Consider the following 10,254-nt stretch of genomic DNA (forward strand, 5'->3'; position numbering starts at 1 on the left):
CATTCAATATTTTTGTGAATATGAGGAGATGAAAGAGAGTATGCTAATAGGCAAAGAAATTTGACATGGTAGCAACCCTGTAAGTTTTCTATGTTAAATTTGTTTGGTTCTTATATGGTTATATAACTGTTTTCTTAAATTGAGATATGACTTCATTTGTTGTTTGGTTGATTGGTTGATTGGTTGAACTTCTTTGTTGATTGGTTGATTGGTTGAAGTTTGACATGGTAGCAAATGTAACTTCTATAGAAGCTTTGTTTTTGTTGTATTGTTAACTTGTTTGAATGATATAATCTTTGTTGGCTGCAACTGGAACAAGTTTGAGATTCATACACAATATTTTCACTTTGGTTGGCAATTTTGATTTCAAGTTTCAACAATAATATCTACTGTGAATTCCTATTTTCTATATTAGTGTATTAGTGACTAATGCTTTCTTAACATTCTTAATGTGGCTAATGCTTTCTTAACATTCTTGTATAGTTTTCTATTTCCTTAATTTTTCTAATTTTAAGTTTTATTTTTTTATGTAAGATCTTATTGTGATTTAATTAATACTAGAGGAAAAGATAAAGAAGGTTTTTTTTGAAGGAGAGAAGGCATCTTCATGTGTTTATTGCTTTATAAAACTAATTGTCATGGACTGAACTACTATTGTAATATTTACTATATATTTTTAATGTTTTCATATTAATAATTAGGAAAAAATTAGACTTAATAAACATTTTTAACTCCAAGTTTTGGATAGAAAAAATGTTAAAATAATTTTTTAATGCAAAAAATGAAATATAATAATTTGATCAGAATGAAAAAAAATAGCCTGATTTTTTAAATTAACAATACAGTCCAAAAAGTCAATTACTTCAGTTGGGCTATAATATAAGCTGGCCCAGAGATTTACTCAATCCATAAAATTATTGAAACAAAATAAAAAATTAGATTAATTTTCAATTTGGGCTTAAAATATTAATTGGCCCAGTAAACCGAAAAAAACCGATCTTGTTAACCGAACCGATTTGAACCGAACCCGAATAAACCGAAAAGTGAACCGGTCGGAAGTAGGACCCATGTTTCTCACCCGTGGGTTGGTTCGGTTCTTGGTTTTGGGCCCGAATCCGAACCGAACTGAATCGTTGTCCACCCCTATATACACCTATGGAAGACATACTTCAATTTTAAGACACTCTCCTCTGAGAGGATGAAGACATTGTTTAAAGACACTACAGGTACATTAGCTTATAGCTTCTTACTGTTTAAAAATCTCTTTCTCTTTTTAGTAGTAAGGATCATCATGTCATCAGGAATTTTATTGAAATCCGCTTCAAAAACTTCCCTTTCAGGGACCTTCTTCCTTTTTAAAACAACACTCTTCTTTGTAGCAGCCTTAAAACATTTTTTCCCTTTTAAATATATTTCCTTTTCTTTAACATGTGTGAATATTTATTCAAAATTCTTTTCTTTTTACATAGAGTTACAAACTTCTTGGTGATAGATTTATTGGGCTTAAACACGTACTTTTTCTCTTCAGTTGTCCTTTTGGACCTTTTTGGAGTCCTTTTGGAGGTTTCAGCTTTAGTTACAATTGGAATAACATCTTCAATATTGTCAGTGACATCTAGTATCTTGTTATTTTGATCTTCATTGGTCACGTAATCTTCAGTTTCAACAAAATTGTCATGGATGTTAGGGACATTTTTCTCTACATCCTTATAATTTCTCTCAACATCGGGTACCTCAACCTCTAACTCGTTTTCCAAATTGTTTTTAAACTTTTTCATAAAATCCTTGTTATTAGTTACATCCCCTTCCATAACAACACCTACAATGTCACCATCAATATCCTCACACCTTTACTAGTGTCTTCCTTGTTTTCTTCGGTTTCAAGAACCACTTAGTTGTCTTCTTCATCACCTTCATCTTTTTCCTCACCATCTTCGTTACTTTCTTAATATACATTTTATTCATCCTCATCCTTGTCTTCCTTAAACACATTTTCTTTAGTCTGCGAAAGGACATTTGAATTATTGGTGAGAAACTTAATAACATCATTGCCATCATATGAATTAACTTCAATTTCTTCCTCACTAGACTCCTCTTCTTAAATTATAGTTCTACACATGATGTTTTCAAAATCACGAACAACATTATTACAGATGAAATTTGGGTCAATATCAATCATGGAATCATTCATGGGTTTTGCAGGAGTTGTTCCCCTCACATAGGAGCTTGTAAAGGTTGTTTTTACAGGGTGGATTATCACATGCATTAAGGGTTTTAATAGTTTGAGTAGTATTGTCTGATTCATTTATCATAACATCTTTAGTTTCTATACTAGGTTTGGCGACTACATGATCTTCCTTAGGGATAGAAACATTTGAGAGTACAATAAATTTAGGGGTTCAATGGATTTAGAAGACTTTCCTTTCTTTTTGTCAGGGAAAGCCACTTTAAGAGGAATGACCTTTAAAACATCACGTGATAGTTCGGTTGTTTCTTTTGCTAGAAGGAGACATGGATCTTTAGTTCTTATAGGTTCTTTCATTATAGTAGCGGTTTCCGAACCTTTATCCATTAGGTAAGCCATTGTGAAAGGGACACAATCACTTAACTTTTTGAGTTTCTACTTCTTGAACTCCTTCAGATGTTAGATGGGGGAAGGACCTTCGGCTTGAACATCATTCGTTCCTACGATCATAATGCATTTTATCTTGACACCATGAACATTGATGACAACACCATCACCTTTGGAACCCTCTTCGCCTTTTTCACAATTTTCTTTTCCTTGTCGGGTGTATTTGTACATGTGATGGCCATATTTTCATAAAACTGGGAGGGAAGATGAATTTATTGTATGTATAAAATCAAACTTGAGGAAGAATTCAAACAAATGGTTCAAACTCAATGAAGACTTAATCCTACAATAAAAGAGGTTGTGAAAAAGATAGTCATTAAGTTACTGGAAGTAGGTATGATTTATCTCATCTTTGATAGTCCTTAGGTTAGTCATGTTCATGTAGTCCCAAAGAAGGGAGGTATGACAATCATAAGAGACTATAAGAATGAGTTGATTTCGACTCATACAATTATCGGGTGGTGAATGTGCATTGACTATCGGAGGTTAAACCAAGTAACAAGGAAGGATCACTTTCCTCTACCCTTCATCAATAAAATATTGGAGAGACTAGAAGGACAAGCATACTATTTTTTCTGGATGGCTATTATGGGTACAATTAAATTGCTAGAGACCCCACTGATCAAGAAAAGACAAAGTTCACATGTCCATTCAAGTTTTTCTGTATCGAAGGATGCCTTTCGGTTTATGCAATGCTCCTGCTACTTTCCAAAGGAATGTGCTTTCTATTTTTGTTGATAGGATTGAAACCTCAATTGAGAAGTTTCTTAGGACATGCAGGTTTTTGTCGTCGTTTCATAAAAGACTTCTCAAAAATTGTAAAACCTTTATGTTATCTCCTTGTGAAAGATAATGGTTTTGTTTTTTATAATGAGTGATTAAATTCTTTTTAAGTTATTAAAGAAAACTTGTCACCCACCTGTAATTGTTGGCCTTAATTGGGAACTTCCCTTTGAGCTAATATGCAATGCAAGTGATTACGTGATTGGAGCATTTTTAGGCCAAGCATATGAGAAGTTTTTCCATGCTATTTAGACAGGAAACAACCAAGAATATACGAGTGTGAATATTATGACATAAAAGACATGATAAACATTATCTCTGCCGACATTGTTGATTCTTGGGAGCAGTAGTTAATATATATTTATGATAACTTATTAATGACTTTTACCGCATAAAAATTTATTATTATTTCGAATCAAGTGATCTTACATTTTCTTCAAATTTATATAGATGTTTAACGATACTATATCATTCACACCATAAGCCTTTAAAGACGTTCGTACACGTTGGACATCTTGCTTCAATTATAGTTATAGGTTAAAATGACGTTGATTTGTAGTATATATTTGCACTATATTAGTTTTGATGTAAATAATGTTTAATTTTATTTAACATTTTTGTAGTAGATGGGAGCCATTGATGCTTATATATAATGTATAATTTTATTTAAAAAAATTGTGCATATGTTACTGCATATATGTTTTCAGTTATGGTAAAAAATATGTATAAAATATAGGGATTAAAAATAATTTGGTATATATGGATAATGAAATATATATATTTTTTAAAAAATAATAAAGGAATTCACCACGATTATATTAGCCAACTGTGGTGAAATGTGACGCGCCAACTATTTTATACCCATGGTGACCACAAGTTTGGCTGGGAATCAAACTTGTGGCCTAGCAACATTTCACCACGGTTGAATGGCATGACCGTGGTGAAATGTGGCGTGCTACCTAGTTTCTTACCATGGACACTAGTCTGTGGTGGAAAGTATCACACTTACTATCTCATCCTTCGTTACCACAAACTATCATCTATGGTGAAATCATTACTCCAACCTTAGTGAAATATACTTTTTGTAGTAGTGAAGTGTGAAAAGATGTTATGTTTGAAGAACTAATATTCATAAGAGGAAAAAAAAAATTTGGAGTTGACTTCCGCTGACAAAAAATGTTATTGATGTAAAGTGGGACTGCAGGAAAAAACAGAATTCTAAAGGAAAAATTGTGAAACATAAGAAAAGATTGATGGCCAAAGGTGGATAAAAAGAGCATATATGGCTATCTATTCAAGTTTCAAAGATTGTTAATCTCTCGGTGTTCTAAAAAACAATATGAAATTACATTGTCAAAGTTGTGAAGTTGAGTATGTAACATGATCACTAGCAGCTTTTAAAGCATTGGTTGCAATCCTTCGTGAATGATTTGAAAATCAATGGCAACATTATAGTCAAACTGAGAATAGACAACAAATCAACAATCAATCTAGCAATAAATCTTATTTGTCATAGAAAAAGTAAACACGTTGAAACAAAGTTTCACTTTTTTTTAGAAATCAAGAAAATAAAGGCAGGTTGATAATTGAGTATTTTCCTATACAAGAGCAGATGACAGAGTTGTTTACTAAAGTTGTCAAGAAAGATCAGTTTCTCAAGTTAAGAAGTGAATCGAAATTTACAATTTTGATAATTTGAATTAAGAATGAACAATAGTTGTAATTCGAACTTGTCAAATAATTTCATGTTAGTAGCTATGGTTGTTACAAATTAGTTAACAAGTTAGAGGTTACTAAGATTAACTAACTTTATCTAATGATTTACTTGCATTTGCAAGTAAACCAGTTAGAGTGTCACTAAACCTCTATAAATACATAATCTATGCTTCTAATTATGTATTCATTTTTCTAATACTAATTTCATAACTTCTTCCCAATCAATTCTTCTTCTATCTTCAATTTCTTCAGTTGCAAGCATCTGATTCAAGTTCAATCCAACAGTTAGCAATGCATATGATGAACACCACAATAACACACCAAGTTGTTAGGTTATAGATGAAGTTTAATATATACCAATCACACCAATATTTGAACTTGGAATACATTGAACCTTTTCATAATATGGATTCTATTTCAAACTTAAACACAAAAGCATTTGGCAAAAAGTCAAGAAAGACTGTCTAATAACTGGTTGAACTAACACACACATTATTCAACTAAATATATATTCAATCTCTACAACATGTCAATGAAATTTAATAGTATGAAAGTTGAGCACTAAGGGATGCTTGTGTGAAAATTACCACCCCACAATAATCTGAATTCACACATGGAGCCCAACAAACGTTGGCCATTATAAGTGGAGACCCTATCACTTTCTACTCTTGAAGCGTGTAGTGGAGAAACAGCTTATTCACTATATGGGTGGATTATTTTTCTATTCTATGATAGGTATACATGGAAGCCACCAATGTCAACAAGTTGTTTAGATAGAACTCATCCACACTACAACAAATGAGTAAACTGAAAACTTGTTGATGCACATTTAGTTGAAACTATCCTTTCTTTTCTTGTAAGGTAAGGTACCTTCTCAAAATGATGTGACAAAAATGAGTCAATAATTATTATAATTCAAATTTGTTAAGCTTCAAATTTATTTATTTTAATTATTTAATATTATTTTTATTTTTTATTAATTATTTTAGATCTCGGACTGTATATTTATTCATAAATTTTACTATTAATTAATTGAATCATTAAAAATTATTTAATCTAATGAATGTAGTTACTATTTTTTATGTCTTAATATTATAAAATTAGTTACACTAAAATTTTTATATTATTTTTAAATTATCCTATTAAAATTTTGTTTGAGGTTTCTACTTTCTAGATTAGTTGGATTGAACTCTGGTGCAAACTTAAGTAAAACTTCTATTACAATTGATTCTCAACTTTTTGTTTTTCTTGGTACAAATTATTACCTGCAAGTTATAGAAAACATCATATTTAGGTTGGAAGTGAATCTTAAGAAAATAATTAGTTATACTTAATTTAATAATTAAATTAAAATTATTTTTTAAAAAATAGGGGAAGAAAAAGTTTCTATAGAGTTTCTTTTTGCTCTTAAACTGTGATTTTATATTTTTTGCAACTGCAAGTGAATCACTACTTTACAACAATAGGGTAACTCCTTATTTATAGGTTGAGTTTTCTTGCTCCTTAAGCAAAACTCGAATAACCTAATTCTTCTGAAACATACAAAATAAGAAGTCAAAATTTCTGTCGAGGCTAACTCCTTCGACATTTCGACAGCACTAAGTGTTTCGACAGCAACATGCTTAGACACCATGAAATACATTATCAACACACCACCTAATTCATTGTGTCTAAGTTGTCTACTTTTATCATTGATCTTAATTTCTTGTACACTTCAACTTGCACTTCTTTCGTCATGATGTCTGCAGTCTGATTCTCAGTTGTGCAGTATTCCAAGTTCAGCTTCCCTTTTGCTACTTGCTCTCGAAGATAATGGAACCTCATTTCGATGTGCTTGCTTCTTCCATGTGCTATCATATTCATCGCCAGATTGATAGTTGACATGCTGTCGATCTTCGTGGTAATTGCTCCATAATCCTTTGTTGTATTCTTTCGACTAGATTTATCATCCATGTTGCTTGACATGCACAAAGAGGAGCAATTATGTACTCTGGTTCACACGATAATAGTGCTACTACTGGTTCTTTTCTCAAACTCCAAGCAACTAATGCACCACCTAGCATAAACAGACACTCATCTGTGCATTTGTTTTATCCTAAATATCACTACATCAACTTGAGTCGGTGTAACCCACTAGTTTGCATTCTTTTCCTTCATCAGCTACAAGAAACAAAATGTCATAGTCGAGAGTTCCTTTGAGATACCTTAGTATCCTCTTCGTCACTATTAGATGTAATATCTTTAGCTTTTGCATGAACCTACTCACCATACTTACACTATATGTTAGATCAAGTCTTGTGTGACAAAGGTACCTTAATGATCCAATAAATATTTTGTACCGTATTAGGTCGACGTCATCTTCATATGAGTCTTTAGATAATTGCAGTCTTGGTTCAGCAGGTGTCAAAGTCGAATTGCAATCTTCCATCTCAAATCTCTTGATATTTCACTTGGATATCTTCTTTGATGCATCATCAAGCCTCTACCATTCTTGTAGAATTCAATACCAAGGAAGTATGAAATGTTGCCTAGATCATATATTTCAAACTCCTTGCTAAAATTACCTTTGAAGTATTCGATCTCTTTCTTGTAACTACCTGTTATTAACAAGTCATCGACATAGATACATAGTATAAGCAATTCACTCTTGCTTCTTCTTACAATTACTCCATGTTCTGTTGTGCACTTCACAAATTCCTTCTACCTTAAGAAACTATATATCTTCTTATTCCAAGCTCTTGAGGCTTGTTTAAGTCCAAACATAGCTTTATGCACCATGTATACATCTGCATAGAAAGCATAGTATACCAGCTCACCTTCATCATCGACCGCATCATCTGATGTGATCACACATTCTTGCAACCCTGAATGTCCTATTTCTTCCTAGTTCATACTGCATAATCATCTTCTGATTGCAGTCATACAACTTCAAGAGATTGACCTTCATGGTTATTGAAAAAATCAATTAGCTGACCAACACTCTGTCATACCCCAAAATTTGCCCTCCCATATTCCATTCACAATAATGCAAAGCTCAAGGTTTAGTCCCAAAGATCACTCACTCCAAAGTCCAAGATGATCCATAGTCAACTGGTTTGACCTAAAAAGTCAACCATCACCAGAGCATAGTCAAAGCTTCCCAATTTTGGTCAACATCTAGTATGTGAAGTACAACCATCATTTGATCAAAGATTGATCATGATTACATTAATAGAAACTCAGAGATGAACAAATGCAAAAGGGTTCAAATTAGGGTTTCTTAGGAGAAAGTCAACCCAACTTTGACTGGGCATAACTTTCACATGGAACATCAAAAATGCCCCACTAAAAGCCTATTTTGAAGGAAATTGGATTCCCTACAACTTTGTCTCTCACAAGCCAGGGCTAGAAATGATTCATTTGGGAGATACAGTGCAAAAGATTATAGGTCATTTTCAGGCATCCTTCAAAAGCAATTTTTTGTCAGAGAAGATATGATCAAGATAAAAGCTCCAAATGAAAAATATGTTCCAAAGTGGCTTGTAGAGGACACTTTGAGGTTTCCAAAAAGTATTAGAACTCCCTCATAGCTTAAAAATTGAGTGAGATATGCTTGATCAAAGTTGGGTGATTTTGGAGGACCAACTGTGAAAAAAGAAGGTTCAAATTGAGAAATTTTGCAAATGGGCCTATGGTTTCATGATACAAACTTGGTCCACAAGCCATTAGCATGCCCAAAATCATTTGCCACGAAAATTAGCATTATATTTGATTTTATATGATTTTTTATTTCATTTTAATGATTTAATTAAGATTAAAAATCAAATATTTTGTTAGGAAATATATTTTGTTGATTTCTAATCAATATTTATGACAAAATATAATATATTTTCGTGCACACTTGATTTGGAAAGGATTGGTACAATATTTGACAAAATTAGAAAGCTTTCATTCAAGAAGCAAATCAATTTTTTTTCAAATGGCAAGATTGGATTCAAGAAGTTTTTTGGGCTATTCTTTTAACCTAATTTACTCCCCTATAAGTAGTAAACATAAGGCATGGGATTGGGGGTCGAGAATTCGGATCAGAGGCAAGAGTGCAAGAACCAAAAAAAGGCTTCAAGAACATCAATTCGGTTTTGAAGAATTTGAAGCTTTCAACAAGAATCAAGGGTTTCAAAAGCTTCTACAAGGGATTTGGAACGTGTTTGGATCACTTCTCTGCTTCAACACTCCCAGAACTGTCTCCTATTTGTCAAGGTAAGTTACTTTAAAACTTGGATCGATTAGCATGATACAAACATCTCCATGATGATTTAATTGCGTGATTTGCTTTGATTATTTGTTGTGGTGATTTCTGGAATGTTAATTGGGTTTCTGTGCTTGTATGCGTGATCGGCCATTGAAGGCCGAGTCAAGTTCTAGGGTTTAAATTGGGGATTTCTTATATAGTTAAAATTAGGGCAAACCAAGGGTGGGGATGAGTCCGCGTGAGGGAGACGAAAAGAATTGACAGGTCGCGCTTCATTTATATGCAGATGCGTGGTGTTCGCTATTCTTGCAGGTTTTAATTTGCTACGAAAATACCATAGCTATTTCGTAGCTATTTTGTCTGAACATTGCAGGTTAATTGGGGAAGATGATGGCGTGGCACCATCATACTGGTTGCTTTGAATTTTCGCGCGCGTTTTCATTTAACTGTTTCATGTTTTTTTATATTACAGCGAGCGCGTGGTTAGACAAGTGAGGCATTTGGTTGGGGTGGTAAACGAGAGCGTCTAGGAGGGGGAGGTCATGGGTTCGAGCCTCCCCTCCCTCTTTATTTTTCTGAAATTATCACTTCTTGATCCAGTACATGCGCCTGCGCATAGACTACCATACACCCTCTCAGATCTGGCCATCAGTCTCCACTAGCTTCAGATCTAACGCCCCAGATTTAATACTGTATACCATGCACCATACTGACAACCACATTGAATCTAAATCCTTATAACTTTAATGATTTTAATTATTTATTTGTTTTAATTAAAATACCTTTTAATATATATTAATTGTATAATAATTATTTTTTTAAAATAAATTATTATATGATATTTATATTAAAAATGTCAATTTGTTGTTCGTGCCGATTAAATCGATTAATC

This window comes from Vicia villosa, linkage group LG5 (assembly GCF_029867415.1).
Source record: "Vicia villosa cultivar HV-30 ecotype Madison, WI linkage group LG5, Vvil1.0, whole genome shotgun sequence".
Taxonomy (NCBI): Eukaryota; Viridiplantae; Streptophyta; class Magnoliopsida; order Fabales; family Fabaceae; genus Vicia; species Vicia villosa.